This window comes from Sinohyriopsis cumingii, chromosome 8 (genome assembly GCF_028554795.1).
Source record: "Sinohyriopsis cumingii isolate HCF-2022 chromosome 8, ASM2855479v2, whole genome shotgun sequence".
In the NCBI taxonomy this organism is placed as follows: Eukaryota; Metazoa; Mollusca; class Bivalvia; order Unionida; family Unionidae; genus Sinohyriopsis; species Sinohyriopsis cumingii.
In genome coordinates, this window is record NC_142968.1 from 67,546,335 (window position 1) to 67,564,666 (window position 18,332).

The following is an 18,332-nucleotide window of genomic DNA, read 5'->3' on the forward strand; positions in this document are numbered from 1 at the left end:
ACTTTTTATTTATCTCTAATCACCTACCGTTGCTTATTTGTCAAACAACCACATAGATACTGTTCTTGTCATCAATGTATTCCATATCAGAGTGAGCCATATATCAAATTATATTATTCTTGCTGTACAAGGATTAGCTAATTTTAGGTAAACAATGAAGTATGTAGAAAGTCTTGTATGCAGTCAGCTATGGGGTCCTATGACAAATATCGGTTGCCCAGATAAATTCATCGTGATAGTTCGGTAATTCATCATGGCATGCACGCTCGTTGCATAGAAGACGAATAGTCATGTGAATCATTCCATGTCACCAATGGAGTCAAGCAAGGTTGTGTGTTGGCCCCAATCCTCTTTAGTATGACGTTTTCTGCTATGCTTACTTATGCTTCCTGTGACCATGACAGTGTGATTGTATCCGATACCACACTGATGGCAAGATCTTGAATCTATGGAGAGCGCAAGCGAAGACTAAGACATAAAATTACTGTTCGTGGTCAACTATTTGAAGACGACTGTTACCTGAATGCCTCATCTGAGTCTATGGATCGTTTGTTGTCAGCTTGTAATTATTGCAATTATTATATTGTTTGGTTTGTGCTGTGAATGATGCAGACCTAAACTGATAAGGGAAGGTGGTGGTTTTATGTTACAGTCCTAATTAATGATAAAACCAACACCATAATTGCTAAAGCAAGTGTGGGCTTTTGCAGTCTACGAGCAAACGTGTGGGTGCGAATTCTACAAAGAAGCTGAAGGTCTACAAAGCCGCTGTGTTGCCAATCCTATTATATGTTTGCTAAAACGCTATGTTAAGAAGCTTAATCATTTTCACATTGGCCGCTGTGGAAACTGATTAGGATACGATGGCAGGACATGGTTTCAGAAAATGAGCCTCTCACACGGGCAAACATTCCAAGTATTCACATTCTGCTGATGACATCACAGTGAATACTGGCAGGACCCAGGATGGTAGTATGTCAGAAGAGCGACTACTTAAGAAGCAATTTTACGTTGAGCTGAAGGAGGGGAAGTGATCTCAGGGTGGTCAAAAGAAACGCTTCATAGATGCCGTCAAGACATCTTTGAAGCACTTCATCTCTGACCACGAGCCTTGGGATGATCTCGCACAGGATCCCTCCCCTGACGCAGTTTCATCCCTATTGGTGCTAAGGACGTTGAACAGATGACAATCGAAGAGGCATGAAAGAAGCGCCAGCAACGTAAATCTCGGAACTACAGCACGTCCTGCATTGATCAATCTATCCCAACCTGCACATGTTTCCAAGTGTGGCACAGTCTGTAAATAGCACACATTGACCTGATCTCACGTATTCACAGACTTCTAACCAGTTACTGATATCTTAGTCATCTTCGAACTCAGAGGATGCACAAAAAGTTCACTTATAAAAAAGGAAATGTATATCTTACCACTGCACATGAAAACTACAAAAAGCATAAGTGACTCGTTACTGCTACCTTATAAGTAATAATTGGCCTCGCAACCAATTGTAAAAGCAACCTGAATTGAAAGCAATAAGGTTAATTGTTTCTTTCACTATATTCAGCACAACGTACTCTTGGGATAATACAGGAATTTTCCATTCAGTAATACACCTTGGTACAAATTAATTTTGATCTAGGTTTGTCTTCCCAAAAAGGTGTTTGAAGACTAGTTATATCACACAATCGTTATCTATTACATGTTGTTCAAATTGTGGACGGTATCAAATCATCACTTTATCACGCATTTGAAAAATGTGTTCATTCTTTATTTGTAGCTTCTTCTTCCAATCTTTTCTTTTTTGTTCCTCCTTAAATTTGAGAATCAACCATAGATTTTGATGTCTAACAAATCAACATTCCGCAATAAAAAAAGGCTTTTAAGGGAAGATATGCAATTCATAGGCTCTCAGTAAGACATGAAGTGAACACTTAAGATATTGTAAAAAAATTCCTTAAACGGACAAAGTAACATAATATTATTGTGACGTTCTAGAATGGTGTAGTTTTGAGGAATATGGAAAAGTAGTATTATAAGGAAGACAAGTCCATATCATATTTGGTTATAAATACATGGGACTAAACTTCTCTCGTACACTTATTTGGAAACAAGTAAAGGAAGAATACCCATTACACGCAAAGTATCCACAAACATGGATTATTTTGTACAATATATTAGGCATAGTTGAACTGTTATTAATATGATCGCATTTGTATTAATAGATGCCGCTGATATTTGGCTACAATATTCATAAGCAATTGAAAACGTAAATGGTAAGAGTTTTACTAGATATGGAATCTTCCTAGAAAACAAGCATACTCCCTGCTGACACAATGAGAATACTGACCAAGTACGTCTGTACTTTACCTATTACTGTAAATTAATACTGGATTATGATGGATGGTAATTGCTATTCATGACAATGCTATGAACACTGAAAATAACTCGATGGACCAGGTAAGTCAAAATGTGTTACAAATTTTAATAGCATACACTTCCCACATGGTTTTGGTTATAATAGGTACGTATAGGCTGTAGGTGATGACAAAGTTGTCCTATTTTACCTATTACTGTAGATGTAGTATTTACCATCTGAAAATATCATAAAGACAACTTAATTCAGAAATGGAATTCAAACGTAATAAAATGACATAAAGCATCCCACTACAGTTGCATTACACGTAGCCATTGAGTAACCAACGCATCTCTTAATGACTATAGAGTAGCGTATATATTGAGCATTGTGTGCGTGTGAGTGTGAGACACAAGGCAAATATCATGTTTCACAATGCCCATTTTATTCAGATCGTGAAAACAGATTCTCCACAGGGAGTTTCTCAAACTAATTCAGGCGTAATATCTCAACTTGCACCATATGGCATTTCAGCATCCCAGAGAAGAGCTTCAATGGAAATATCATTCACTAATTAGTACTTGTCACACCATATCTCTTTCACCCGTATGTAATATATATTTGATATTTCTCCAATGTCGTCTTGAAAAGTATTTCTACTATTGATTCTTCATTTTTTCGCTTTTTTCATTTCACTGTTACATTTGTGATTGTTGAGCCATTGTTATGTAGGTGTATGTTTATGCTCCACATTTCCAAATATCGCTTTCATGGACATTGCAATAGATAGCATCTGCAGCAGAAGGTATGGATAGTAAAATGACCATTATTATTCTTTGGTTTTAAACGATTGCAATACCTCAATCACAATGCATCTCAAAAATGATGTATACGAGATAAAACTATAAGAGTGTTCACCAGCAGCAGAAGGACCATTTCACTATTCACGTTTCGTTTTGATTATATTATTAGCCCAAAGTTGATGATATTACGTGTCCAAATAAGGCAGAAAAGAATGAGGAGACAGGTTGAATTTCAATACCTGGTTAATATTTTTTTATCCATCATTTATCTTATAACACTAAAAACTTGCCGCTTGTGAAATTCACAGTCTCTCTCCAAGTTCCATATTTCAATCCAAATCTAATGTATATAAATACGAGTGATTAAGTACAAACTTAATATTATATAGCAAACAAAATGTCATCCAAAATAGTTTATGAAGGCCAAGAGAAAGTACAGAAAGCTCTGTAGGCTATGTTTCTACGAAAATATGAAATTATTAGTTCTGGTGTATATTGAACTAGTTTTTAGCTGCAGTGTTTAGTTATGTTATTTCTGTATGCCAGAACTTAATTTCCTATTTGAGTATCACTTTATTCGTAGTGAGGTTAATTTGTACAACTCACTGTATTAGTTGGGCTGCAATTCACCTCGTTGGAGAAAAAATACTTTCTCGTCTAGAAAAATAGTTATCTTTTATGCTGACAAAGTCTATTCGGATGAATTTATAGTGGATTGTTTACATCCGTCTTATCATTCTTACCCAATGAAATCAATGCGTCGAATTGGATAATTATTATTCAAGCAACACCCCCTTTTTATGTATTCCCACTTATGTTTCTTATAAATATGGACAGCCCTCTTAAACATTTCAACATCCAGCTATACGCTAGAAAATCCTTAACTGAAAATGTTTTGTTCAGTGTTCTTTACCATGACAATGGTTCGCTTATTCTTCGCTTTCCTGACGTTCTCTAAATTGCTTACAAGCGGACATCCTCAAATTAATTGTGGAAACGTTACTTCATCTACATGCCAAAATGTCTGTTTTGGAAAACCAACTGACTGCCAGGACATTTACCAAATGGGTTTTACAAAGACTGGAGGCTACATTATTTATCCTAAAGGACATACTAATGGTATCTACGTTCGATGTGACATGCGTACAGCCGGTGGAAGATGGACTGTCATTCAGAGAAGAATCAGCGGAGATGTTGATTTCTTTCGTGAGTGGATTGATTATAAAGAGGGTTTTGGTGATCCAAATGGAAACATGTGGCTCGGAAATGACAATATACATGACCTCACGGCTCAGGCCGATTATCAGCTGCATATAAACTTGGCTGTTTCAAATACAAATACCAGCTTTGCCATGTATGATACTTTCTCGGTTGGAGACGAAAGTAGTGGATATCGTCTCATCGTAAAAGGCTACAGTGGAACAGCAGGCGACTCTTTCTCTTATCATTCTGATATGAAATTCACCACCAAGGATTGGGACAACGACAAAACCAATTCATCAAATTGTGCCAGTAGCTACAAAGGCGGTTGGTGGTACAATGCTTGCCATTATTCAAACTTAAATGGAATCTACGGATCCACCAATTATGCAGAAGGAATAAATTGGTATGCATATGCCGGACATCATACATCCATGATATATTCAGACATAAAAATAAGGAGAAAAGTTTCACAGTAAGAATGATACAAAATTATTAAGATGTCGCGGGAATAAAAAATATTTGTACAAATAGGATACTGCAAAATGAAGCAGGTCCATATTGATTCGTGTTAATCGCGACTTTCGCAATAAACCGCTTTAGTTATTACAATATTCCTTCTTCATAAAGGGACGCATTTATGATCAATTTATAGAACCTTTTAATTTTGCTGTCCCTATTGCATTTGAAACGGATGCAGTTGTAATTCATGTGTTTGTCTGAATGGAGATAGTTTAGAATTAATATGTATATTTTACTGAAAGTATGATATCGTGAGTCCACGATCCGAATGGGAATAATATCTGCACATATATATATTTCAACAAGCACCTTTCTTAGCATCTCATTTAACAATATTGTTATGTATTGCAAAATGTGGCAAAATATTACATTTTGAGGAATGATAAAATATAATATTCATCCATATGTTCTGTGCTGCATAAGTATGGGCGTAAAACATAGTTTTGTACAAGCAATAAAACATCAGCAGCTTAGGTTCTTTTGCTGGGGAATGGTTGCTGTTTTTAGACTCCTGAGAGTTTTTAAAGGAAAAATAAGAGGACTTAGGAGACAATTGTTTTCCTGGAGTCGAACCTTTCGGTTGATGTCCTTGATTCATTCAGATCCCGTAACCGTAATTGTGACGTCACAGAAAGTTACTCTATTAGGTAAAATCAGACCATATGACTCTTTGGCATACTCGAGTGCATTGCTAACTAGGAAAATCCACGAAGAATATGTGATACAGCATACAAAAGATTCCATTTTCATCATTTATGAAAGAAGACAAATAAAATAAAACAGGTACACAAAATCTGAAAGTATCAAATCCAGAAATAATGTTAAGTACCGGAAAATTTACAACGATGCTAAAATGCAGTCCAGTATACAACACTGATCGCCTTTCTTAGCTAATCAAGAAGTTCAAAGTTATTAGTTTCACACAAGAAAAAAATAAGTTATTATACCTTGCGCAGATTCCGTATTTAAATCTCCGAAATTTCTAAAGTGTCATGAACTTCAATATCATTGCGTTGGCGCTTTCACAGTTGCTATATAATAATAATAATAATAATAATAATAATAATAATAATAATAATAATAATAATAATAATAATAATGAGGACTTTGAATACCGCATAATCTTTAGAAGCTCGAAGCGCTTTACAACTTTAGACAACACCTATAAGATAAAAACATATAATAATATTATTACAAAAACAAACACCATGAAATTAGAAAAACGTTAAAAAATAAAAACCATGCTGAGAATATTTCAGGTAGGAAACATTATTAGGTCTTTAGGTTTGTTCTTGCGGTCGAAATAAGTGAGTTTTCAGAGCCCTCTTGAATGTGATCACTGTGTCTTTGTGTCTAAGTTCAGTTGGCAATTCATTCCACGTTGCTGGGCCCTGGTATGCAAAAGAACACTATCCATATGACTTTGTTTTCATAGTGGGAATAATGAGTATACGATTGTCAGAAGAGGAGCTTAAGTATCTTGCTGGTGTGTACACATGAGTGAGGTCAGATAGGTATGTTGGACTAGAGTCCGACGGTGAAACGTAGCACAGAGAACAAATTTTGTGTTTGATTCTGGATCGAATGGATAGCCAGTGTGGGGTACAGAGCAGCGGGGAGGTGTGCTCTGATCGTGATACTCTTAGTATGATCCGAACAGCTGTGTTTTGAAGTTTTTGAAGTTTCTGGAGTAGATATTGAGATGAACCAGACAGAACTGACTTACAATAGTCCAGTCTTGGAAGTACTAATGAACATACAAGTGTTTTAGTGGCATCAACTGAAAGATATTTGCGAATTGAGATGATGCGTCTCAGCTCAAACATGCAGCCTTGCATATGTTCATGACATGTTGGTGCAATGTGAGGGTACTGTCCAGAGTGACACCTAGGTTTCGTACGGATTGTGTGAATTTAATGTTGGTGTTACTGATATTTATTGTTTGAGGTAAAGGATATGAATGAGAAAGTCTTTGTGTTGTGATCAGAATGGCCTCAGTTTTATCCTCATTCATCTGCAGCTTGTTACATGTCATCCATGATTTCACATCAGAAATGCACCTCTCTACACCTTGGATGGTAGCATCAACTTCAGTTGGGTGGCTAGATTTGTATATTTGGGCGTCATCAGCGTACAATTGGTGAGACACTGCATGATCATCTATGACACTTGAGAGCGACTGAGTGTAAAGAATGAAGAGAACAGGTCCAAGAACAGACCCCTGTGGAACACGACAACATATATCAACTGGGGTGGGTTGTATTCCATTTGCAGATACAATTTGTGTCCTGTTGACCAAGTAGGACTTGAAACACATTAAGGCTGTATTATGAATGCCAAATACATGCTGGAGACGGTGAAGTAATATATCATGGTCTATTTTGTCAAATGCTGCTGACAAATCAAGGAGGGTGAGGACTGTAATCGTTCCGCTATCCAACACAGAGAGAATGTCATTAACTACTTTTACAAGAGTAGTTTCAGTATTGTGGACAGGGCGACTCACGGGGTCGATTAAAATGAAGATCGGGTATCTCTCACATTACGAATGATTATAATTTGTCTGAAAGGAACATTGAGCCCGCCAAAGAAATGCTGCATTTTAGTTTGGAGGTCTTGAAAGACATTTAAAAGCATTAATACTTTAGCTCCCTGCAGGACCCGGTCTGTAAATCCCTCAACGTTTAAAGATCGTCTGATAAATTTTATCCACATCAAAATTCTTCATTGTGTACAAAATTGAAGCAGGTATCATTGGAATGGGGGAAAGAGTATCGTCTCTTTTAGACGTATTTCATATGCTTTGCACTTACATGAACAGCTTCGAATAACAATATTATGTCTATTACTCACTCGAGCGTGGTAATATATTGCTGGTTAAATATATACAGCAGTGCCCATGCGATTGTTTGAAAATCAAACTAAGTTAGGAGATTAGAAACTTTTAAAATCCCACAAGACAATTTTTTTCTTTGATCTAATGGTCCTGAGGTTATTACAAAAAGTAATTTAGCTCGAAGACTTGGTAGCCGTTGATTTGACTGCTACTGAGTTAGTGTTGTCTTTATATCTGACACATTCCTATTATAGGAACTAATTACGAACTTAAAGCTACCTTTTCTAATGATTGATTTCAAAATTATTAATGAATATCCGACTTCGTTTCTTGTTTGAACTTTGATCAAAAACTCGTTAGAAAGCGAAAATACTCAAAGGCTCCCGAATGCCTATCCCTACATAAATATCGTGACAAAATACACTCTGTACGTCAAACAGTGGGTATAGTCAGAAATTACAAGAGCATGGTTGTGTAGCACAGTTATTCAGAATTTATTATCAGCGCATGTGAAATTTTGGAAACCTTTTTCGTTGTGGTCTAATAGTTCAGTGCCAGTTCAGTTCAGCGCCTTGTTCAGTCAGCAATATCACAAGTATAAGGGACATACGATTATTTTTGTGTGGATGGGATGAGTGTGTAAAATAACAGAAAAAGCTAAGGCCATCTCGGGCAAGAAGATTTTAAGTCATGGTAGGTAATATTGTTAAATGAAATTTGCACTGGGACGTGTGTGAAACACTATGTTAGCAATGGAACAATTGGACAGTGGTTATTATGAGGTCCTAGAGAAAAACATTCCTTTATGTAAAATATATTCTGAGGCGAGTGAGTCAATTTAATATGAATCTTGTTTATTCTTTTCATATTTAAAGTACTGCCAATTTCAAGTTAGGTCCAAATACTAACGAGGAATAGGTCCGTTTGAGCTCAATGAATTGACGACTGCACTAGCAGAATTGGAAACAGTGCTGGTGATTTGTATACAGTCACTTGCACTGGGCAAGTGTCTGAATAAAACAAAGTATTTTCTTTGAGCCTTATTATAAGCTAGAATTGAAATAAACTTAAACACAACTATCTGCATTCTTTTTCTTTTAGATGCTAACTGTTTATCATGAATTTACTACAAAGAAAACACAGACATTGAACCCCGACGCAAGACCCGACGAAACGTCTTGATCTACGTCGCTCAGAATTGTATCAGTTTACGTAAATATTATCTCCAACATAAAACGTCAGCAAGTCTTATTTCCTACTGCATGTAAATGTGTACGCATAGCTCAAAAATGAGAAAGTAATGATTTCGACAGCCCTGTAAATATTTATGTGTACGTGTGGATGTGTTAGTGTCACTACTGAGAATAAATCGTTGGTCTCCACAAGTAGTTTCATAATGAATACGTTTTTGTTCAAAGAAGTTCAAAGAAGGAAACTAAATCAAAATGAGATACACGAATGTGACACAATTTGATTTATTTCTCATATCCTGATATTTTGTTAATATTCTGAAGATATATTTGGACTGATATCACCTTCTGAAAACGAACGAAACTGCGTAGGTCTCCATTCTTGAAATGAACATAGAGCAGGCACAATTAGTAGAATGGTAAATGATAGCATATCGAACGAAAAACAAAATACAAGTCAGTATTTGTTTTAAATTCTGCTGCGTATTATTCAATTGATTCGTTTGATTTTGAAAATCAATATTTTTGTAAACAAAAATACAAATTGTACGAATTTAATTTTTTATTGACAGCTTTTTATGCAATGACGTCTTTGTAGTCTGAAAGCAACACTGTTCATTTTTAATCGCTTTAGGGCATGATGTAGACAGACCTAGTAAAGATCGAGGAATGTATAGAATGTCGATGTCTTTTTTTAATTTAAATAGTAAGAACTGGCATAGACCATTTATGGTACTACTGTGTGCAGAGCCAACAAACTACAACTAGAACAACAACAAGACAATGCTAGCACGCTTCCAGTAGGACTGAGCCACTTTCTTTCCTAATTCAATGACATGATAGGCAAGAACCCACGTTCCATACAGACAGATAAAATGGCTGTCATTTTCATTTTATATTGCGTAAAGAAAAGGACATTACGAGTCCACGTTCCATACAGTGCATCAATATCCCACCACAAACCACCTCCCAAACAAAAAAATGCTTGTCTACTTTCTTTACTACTTTGTGAAAAACAAAGAATACTACCACCAAGGAAGAGAACAGATCACTTAACCTATTGCCGTATATTTCAGTGCAAAACAAAACAAAAAATGTCACCATGTCCAATATCTCACTACGTGACTACTTTGCTTGCTACTGTATTAATGAACTTCCTGACATTGTTACTTCAGCAATTTACTTATTACTAATTAAATGAGAACAACATGCAAGACATCAAGGCATGATTGGAACAAGCTGACAATACATTACTAATGTAAGAATTATTGAACAGAATAATACCAGAAAGACCAAAATCACAGAGCTGTAGAAAACATATTTACAAGAACAGAGAAAAGATTTTTATATGCTTAAGAAGTGTTAAACAAATATCCAGCTTTCTATATACTGCTAATTATGTCATTTGATCGACCTGACAAATAGACAGATGATTCGCTTAACGTTCATTGATATATACAACCCAAGGAATTAAGGATAAAGAGAGAGAAATATTATTGGAGAGCGACAAGCAGAAAATAAAATAAATAACCAAAATAAAAATTTAAAAATGGAGAAATGATCAGGAAAGTTGTGCCTCTATTAATATGAACTTTCAAAGGAGAACCAAAGATCGAAGGAGATGAATGATTACAATAATTAATGGCCTGGACAAACAACATCGTAGCAAGCACTACCTCTTGCACAGTGTTCAGGCAGCAGAATGATTTTGCCATTTAATTCATGGATAGATCTATAGAAACAACACTCAGACTATCCATTCATTTTCAGACTCCACTGATTTAATCAAAACGAAACAAGATGTTACATTCCAAGAATTTGCAACGCGATACAAGTCACAATCTAAACCACATGCAAACGATTTTGAAGATCGGAAAGGGGTCTCTTAATATTGATGTTGTGCATGGTAGTATTTGGGAAATAGATAACATAACGATAGAATGAGAAAACATTTAAATGATTTTGATCAAAGTTTACAATAGATTTAGGTGGAATCAATACCCAAGTGGATGAAAATATGTATGCATTAAGTGTTAGGCTTCATGCAATTAAAGCCGAAAGAAAGGAAATACAGATATTCAGACCGAATCAAACACGGAAAATGGGCATCAAGAATATTGCGTTTAACTTGAAAGGGTGAATTGAAAAATCGATCAATAAAAACAAACAAGAGAGTTATGCAAAATGAAACTAATACCAGTGTCATATTGTTTTACAATTTTCGCATTTGTTCCTGGTCATGAGTATCCTGATTTTTGTAATATTAACCGATTTACTTAAATGTACACTTGTAATTAGTAGACAAGAAAATGTATTTCAAGTGATAAATGGGTTATTTGGTAATATAACAAAACAATGCAAAACAAAGAAATATATAAATTAATTAAATACATTTCACTGATCTAACTATAGTTTCACGTTTTGCTGAATACAAGTGTTACATTCAATAGATGAAGGATAGTTTTCATTAAAAACAAAGCTCTTTTACAACTTTTATCAAGTTCAGTATTGACCATGTAAAATCCTTGTGCCTCATTTCTTCCATTGCATTTGAGGTTAGCAACCAACTCTTGCATACTCAAAAGACATTAGACACATATCAGTATCTAATATTTACAGCGGAAAAGACGACCTCTTCAGTCAGCATGTAAAACAACTATTGGAACCAGTATCAAAGTATGTGTGGAGGATACATAAGTGACGGTTTAACTTTTCAAAACAAAGTCAAATATCTATTCAAGTTCACTGATCGAACTGCAGAAAGAAATGAAGAGTACGGGCAAAACACTTGCGAATACGGTGAAAACAGAACATAGACACTTGACTTGATTGAAGGATTGAGAAAGCATGGTTTGGTTGCTAAGTACATTGAGCAATCTGGACGGTTCTTTTTCCATATATGCGTCTACGTATTGTGATGTTGATACGCGTGGCATAAGACAATATTTGAAAACAAAAGACCACCTCAGATAATTTATTTATTCAATCCTTGTGATTAGCACGTGAGATACGAATACTTATTGTTTGTATGTGTCAATTTTCTTTACATCGCTTCTAGGTTTTTTCAGCACAGTAAATAACTAATATGTATACATTCAGAAAATACGTAATTCTTATCAAGGAAGCGATATTCCTCCTCGTGACTCAGATATCTCAATCACAAAGACTGGTATATGATTCACGCAAATAGCAGTATTAAACCCAAAAAAAAATCTTTGTAGCATTATATACCAAAGTGAAACTAAAATATCATAATTTGCTTTCATAGGATAATCATCTTAATATCAGTAACATGAGAGAGCGGTAGGAGTTTGGATGATTTAATTTCGATGTAAATTGCATTGTTGGAAGTTGTGAACAATATGAGCATATCTGACGAACAAGCAAGTCTGATTCAGAAAAGTATCACATCAGGTAATCACTTTTATCAAGGAAGTAAGGGGAAATAACTTCACAGAGACCCCAACGGTGCGAGTCAAATGTCTTTAGCAAAAATGAATTTCCATGTTGTGCGTATGTGTGTGTGATTCTCATTTTTAACGTAGCTTAAAAAACATTTGCAGCAATATAGCTACGCTGTCTCCAGATTGACAGATTAAAGTGATATCTAGCACTGATGCATCATCCCGCAGATATTATCCTGACACCAGACCGACCAGTAAAAACACGAACCACTTAAAGTTGAGCGCCAAGCGAAGCAGCTGCATGTACCGTTTTTATTAGTTTTTGGTGTGACTCGGCCTGGGTTCGAACCCGCGAACTCTCGCATCCAAGGCGGTCGTTCTAACCAATACGCCAACGGTGCTATTACCATGTTTGATATATAATGGATTTTACATGAGACCAGTATGTCTGAGGTAATATTTATTGTGTTTTATGGAAGCAACTGTCATTATTCTGGGCTTGTACCTATGCAACATACCGGTTTAAGGGAACGTGACCTTCGTACATGGCCCTTTGATTACAAGTAAACAGGAGTGCAACCGGTGGGGCGAATAAAACACTTGCAACAGAAAGCCTACCTTTCCCATACTTCATGTGAATCCCAGTGACACATCTTTCCACATTTATGGCCAGCTTAGGAAACGTTTGCAGGGCTCATCAGGATAGTTTTTGAAAAATCTACAGGACGTTGGATTGCTGATGGTAGATGTGACAGTCCATGCCACTGTCCACGTTTTGGAACCAATAGTGTGTTAGAGGTGAATTCCGGTGTAGTCTTGGACATCGAGCCAGTAGAGGTAATTTAAGTGCTTGTTTACAAGATAAAAATTAAAATATTTATTTGTGTGAATATTCTTGTAGATTCGTCAATTCTGGAAAGTTGTATATTTTCATGCACTGGCAAAGATTTATTTTTATGAGACACAAGAAAATAAGCATGCAGTTACTTCTGTATATTTCGTGCATTTGCTCTGTAAATGCAAATAGTTGCAAATACGTTTAAGCAATGTATTGGTGACACCATATCAAGAGAAATAGATGTAATGCATGTTAATGCTCATCAGATAATTTGGTTTACCCAGATCAAAGAAGTAACGTCCATAATCTACATCAGAAAGCGGGACTTGCTAGATTGAAGTGGAGGTTGACGTTATTGTCACGTACAGCCATCTGCAGATATAAATGGAACAGGGAGAACACGAGAACCACTCAGTATTTTGATGTGTGCAATGTTCATAGTTTTACATATGGCATGATGTTTACTACACCAAATTATATCATTTGATAAGGGGAGAACCCATTACTTTTGCAGGGAAAACAAACAAAGATCTACAAAAAATCTGACAGAAAAATATAGCTTTGTATTTGTTTAATTCCATGTGTGAAGAAATAAAAATGAAATTAATTGCCAGGGAAAGATAATTTGCGGATGTGAAGAATGGATTTGGAGAACTCCAAACACATCTCTTGGTGCTTCCATCCCATTTAAGTCAGCAATACTATGCAATATCAGTAACAGATAAATACTTCCTATCAAAGGCGAGTGAGAATCTTCAAACAAATAGTGGTGACCATCGCTTAGCAGGCAACTACAGAGGTTCTGCTTCACGAAACTGTAATCAGAATTTTAGTAAGATACAAAAAGACGCAAGTATTCCATCACAAGTTGTCATATTAAAATAAGCATCTCCTCATCAAAGTACTAAACTTTATACCTAATAATGATGACACAGGGTACCGTTCTATCATATACTTAGGTGCGAACTGTATGACCTATTGTTGGTGAAATAATTACATATTGCTGATTCCAATATTTTCACACTTGTATAAATATCCTTGTATATTTATAGATGAAAATATCAGATTTTCCATCATATCTTTGGGCGCTTCATTGTGTGCCTGCAGAAGTTATTCATGCAGAAAAAATGCACTTTTTGAGCAATAACAACTTAAAAATGGCATCAATTTTCAGTAGTGGAAATTAATTGTTGCTTAATTTATTTCAAACCAATCGCCCCACCGAGAAATTATATCTCCTTCCCTCCTTGACAAAAGTGATAAACCTAATGTTGTGCTTTGCTGAATCGGAACTGCTTTGCGATCAGATACGATAAAATAGTTTACAAAATGTCAAAATGTATTGCAACAGATTATGTCTTCCCAATCACACCACTCGCCAATCATTGATATTTATTGAATCATCATATAAAAGAGAATCGTCATGTTTCGTTTTCACTGTAGTCTACGATCCTCCAAAGACTGGGTTTAATGCTGCTCTGTGTCTGAATGATGAACTAGTTTTTGTGCTTGAAATATTTGACTAGTTGTGATATCTCTTCCTTCTTCTTACAAGTTATATATTCAAAATCTAAACATCTTGAGTATGTATAGTGCCAGAAAGCCTGCACAATATGCAAATTAAATTCACACTAACACAAAATATTCTTAGACTCTAAGTAACTGTTATGAATATTTAATTAGCTTTGTTTGTTAGTTTTATTTTAGTTTTTTGCATTACATGCTATTGTAATGTAACATTGTATGTTGTTCTTGACCTTGTCCAAATTTGAGCTCATTTCTGCTTGACCCAGATTGACTTCTTTATTTTATTTATTGTAAACAACTAATACGTAACTATTTATTCTCAGTATGGATGGGGTTAAAATCAGTATTATTATTAATAGAGAAGTAAATTATACATAATCTAGGTTCTTCTTACTAGAAGGTTATTTTCCATCAGGTAATAGTTTTTTTTATCATAGAAAAAAGTAGTTATTCTAATGATTTTTTCGCTGGAACTACAAAAGTGCTCTGATATAATTCTTTGATAAAGACATTCACTCCAATTTATAGTGTATTCAAACCTGGAATTATATTTCTGTGATACAACAAAAGTCTGTTGGCACATAAGCACACTAAGAGTTATAAAAGACACATTATCGCCGTCAGTTTTTGGATTTATTTTTGACTACTACTGAAGTTTATTCAGGACTTGAAATTGCTAGGACTTGTGTCTGTAATTCTTGGATTTTTGGGGTGATTCAATTCGCAATACTGAAAGTTATTTTCTCATTTTCATTTTGTATTCTAGGAAAATAAAATATTTGTTAATTTTACAACGCATTTTGTCTTCACTCTTTTCTGATTTTTACTTTAAGAGTATAGGTCGTAACATAACAGAGAAAGCAATACCAAACACTTTAGTAACCTTCAACAAATAATGTGTTTCCATTGAATACAAAGCCAAACTTTTAAAGAAACTTGCAGTGTTGTGAAGAAAATCCCAAATAATCCTGAAAATTCTTTCATAAGTCAAAAAAAAAAAAGATAGTATGCTTCAAATAAATTTAGGATTCTAATGAGTCTACGTATCAATCGTGTTTATTGATCTGATATGTCAGCAGTCTTGATGTATCACAATGGTATTATCCATATATATAGCTTTGATATTAGTCACATGGATCTTTGTTTTCCATTGTTTAGGTTACTAATTAAAACAAATATGTATAACTTAACATGGCAGTAAAATGAAAATAATTAAAAGCTGAAATGTATTAATTACCCCAAATAATGATGGTAATAACCATAACTCCACAAACTTCTCAATTAATGACATCATGTACTTCATAAAAGTTTCTAATGACTATGTCCTATCCAAGGTTCCAATATTTATTCCTAATCTTTGAAATTATTAGATCCACAAGAACATATTAGCAAATTAAGACTAAAACAGAATGAAGTCAATATATCTTCAAGAGACTGATGTCATTTACACTTCTCCAAAAGCTTACAGATAAAATACTGGTACTAAATGTATATGAAGTCTGTATTAAATATGCGTCTACTGGTCTGAATATTTTATTAAATTTACTCAATTTATCCCGATAACATTAACATCTTTAAGGGCAGATGGAAGCCATGCAAATCATAATCAAAATAGCATCAACCAAGCCGGTGAACAAAGTGAGCTGATGCACAAATATAACCTTATGTTTGGCTCTGTGTGTGTGTGTGTGTGTGTGATTTGAATTTTTCACGTAGATGTAACTATTTTGCAGTCATACTGCTAGGATGTCTAGAGTGTGGTAGTTTATAGTGATATCTAACACTGGAGCATCATACTGAAAACATGTAGCATCATTTCCCACCCAGTCAAATTGTCCTAACACTAACCTCTTAATGCTGAGCACCAAGTGAGGCAGCTGCAAGTACCATTTTTATAAGTCTTTGGTATGACTTGGCCAGGGTTCAAAACTGCGATCTCCAACATCCGAGTCAGATGTTCTAACCACTTAGGCTACCAGGGTGGTACCTTATGCACTCATGTGACTCACTCACATCCTGGAAAGAGAAATCACGGACGACACCAAATTGTTCAATCCATTATACCTTCTGCTTTTGGATTTTCTCAATCAAATCTTGCTGAAGTCCTCAAGGTCTCTACCTAAGTGCCTTAATTACTAAGAGACTTCTTGTGAATTTATTGGTTCATGATAAAATACCAAACTTTCCTCTTATAATCATCATAGCTTCAAAAGCTGAATTCCTTTTCATGACATTCTTCTCATCCAACCTTGATCATGGGATCCTACCTGCTACAATGTACTGAACGTTTTCAGGATAGTCACTCTTTCTGTCTCCTATAACGTAACCATATTAAAACCTGTATCAAATCCATCTCTGGCTGATGTTACATGTACATTTTCCTTTGACCCAGAATATAAAGTATTAGACAATATATCTGGCCCTGCAATACAGGTTTGAGCTTTATCCATTTAAGACCCTGGTACACCTGGGGAATTTATCAGGTAAAAAGAATTTGAATCTAATAATCAGTGATACACAAAATTCATATTAATTCAGGTATCAACGCCAAAGTAACTCCTATATATAGTATTGACCTATATAATAATCTCTCAAGCCACATCTACAACTACCACATAACCTTTATCTAAAAACATACTAGTAATTTAACTGGATATACACATGTGCCAGTAAATCACAACCCATTATGAGTCCTCTAGGCCATGTTGGCATCAAGCAATGGATGAGTGGATGGTCAGACAGATGGATGATTAATGAATGTATACAGAAGATGAATATATATATATATATAGACAAAGATTAAATAATCAAATGACAATAAGAAACAATACATGGTTTGATTACATATTTTAAAGTGGAGATGTAATGTACACATGTTGTTATTGCTGAGCTTGCGTGTTTTTATAGTCTTATCATCAATTCGTCTGCCTTAAAGTTTCTCTATCTTTACGTTTTCTCGTTTTATCCAGCCCGAACACGATATTTTTTCCAGTTAAGTATTTTATAAGTTGAAATAATTCATCTTTTTCTATCTTTTGATTCTTATGTTCAAGTTGAGAGTAAAAGTGTCAGAATTATCCTGATATGTTTTAATTCTTTTTTAATTTTTATTATTTCTTGGCCTAGAACATATATCTATGTTTATCATCGATTCCATGGGTTGTATATATCATGCGTGGTGAAGCAAATCATCTGCTCTTAGTGTTGTCGATTGAATGACCTGAATAGCAGTAGATAAAGTACTGAATTTCTATCTTGACTCGCCTTCAGCTTCTAAAACTGTTTTATGCTCTTGTAAATCAATTTCTACAGCACTGAGATTTTGGTGGATTTTCTGGGCATTCTATTCAATTAGGCTTATTAGTAACTTATTGTCCAATTGTACCTTCCATCATTTGATGTCTTTCAATTGTTCTCACTTAACTAGTAGTAAGTAAAGTGATGAAGTAGTAAAATCAAGGACACGGTTATTGTGGGGGAGTAATTAAGTGGTACATTCAAGGGCATGACAATTTTGTGGGCGTTTATTAATGTAGTGTGTATGTGTGTGTGATTTGTATTTTTAACTTAGCTTTAGCAATTTTGCAGTCATATCGCTACGATGTCTGCAGTTTGACAGTTTATAGTGGTGTCTAGAACTGAGACATCATTGTTGTTG

General features: G+C 35.0%; 1 pseudogene; it reads left to right on the forward strand.

Moving 5' to 3' along the window:
* The first annotated feature begins 4,015 nt into the window (after positions 1 to 4,015).
* Positions 4,016 to 8,793, forward strand: LOC149793745 (microfibril-associated glycoprotein 4 pseudogene; annotated as a pseudogene).
* Positions 8,794 to 18,332: the final 9,539 nt, after the last annotated feature.